This window comes from Zingiber officinale, chromosome 6A, assembly GCF_018446385.1.
Source record: "Zingiber officinale cultivar Zhangliang chromosome 6A, Zo_v1.1, whole genome shotgun sequence".
Taxonomy (NCBI): domain Eukaryota; kingdom Viridiplantae; phylum Streptophyta; class Magnoliopsida; order Zingiberales; family Zingiberaceae; genus Zingiber; species Zingiber officinale.
Window position 1 is genome coordinate 48,821,470 of NC_055997.1, and position 937 is coordinate 48,822,406.

The 937-nt window shown below is 39.6% G+C and overlaps 1 non-coding gene across 1 annotated transcript; it reads right to left on the reverse strand.

Annotated features, from left to right (window-relative positions):
* Nucleotides 1-486: 486 nt before the first annotated feature.
* Nucleotides 487-592, reverse strand: LOC121998931. Its single transcript, XR_006116712.1, has one exon. It is a non-coding gene; the product is annotated as a small nucleolar RNA R71 (small nucleolar RNA).
* Nucleotides 593-937: the final 345 nt, after the last annotated feature.

A 937-nucleotide genomic window follows, 5' to 3' on the forward strand; every position in this document is an offset into this window, starting at 1 on the left:
TGCGAAGATCTAACTGTGCAGGGGAATTCTTTCCTTTTGACCCTGAGATTGATAGAACTTTCCATAAAAGAAGAATTCTGCAAAGGCAAATTGAAGAACAGGAACATTTGAACATGGCGAATAGACCACTTAAGGATTATGCAGCACCCTATGCGAGAGGTTTTCGATCTAGTATTTCAAGACCTTCAGTGGAAGCTAATAACTTTGAGATCAAACCTGCAATCATATCTATGGTGCAGCAGAACCAATTCGGTGGAGGACCTCATGAGGACCCTAATCAACACTTAGAGGTCTTTTATGAAATATGTGGTACCATGAAAATGAATGGAGTTCCTTCAGATGCAGTTAGATTATTGTTATTTGGGTTTTCTCTAAGAGATAGGGCAAAGCAATGGCTGAATTCTTTGGCCCCTAATAGCATCACCACTTGGGAGCAGTGTGAGCAACAGTTTCTTGATAAGTTCTATCCACCAAGCAAAACAGCTCATATGAGGAATTTAATTGCAAGCTTCAAGCAAACTGACTCAGAATCTCTTTTTGAAGCATGGGATAGATATAATAGTATGCTCAGACAATGCCCACATCATGGGTTGGAAAGATGGTTAGTGTTGCACACTTTTTATAATGGTATCAACTATCATACCAAAGTGTCCCTTGATTCAGCTGCTGGAGGGGCACTTATGAACAAAAGCTTAGATGAAGCCAAAGAAATCATTGAAAGTGTAGCACAAAATCATCATCAATGGGCAAATGAAAGAAGTGGTGGCTATTCCTCTGTAAACCCAACAATTAAAGCATCAGGGAAGTTTGAGGTAGATGCAGTCACTCTTTTGTCTGCAAAATTGGACGCTCTTACAAAGAAATTTGAGAATATGGGGACAAGTGCTAATATGGTCATTGCTATTAGTACATCTTGTGAAGTATGTGGGAGTTCAGA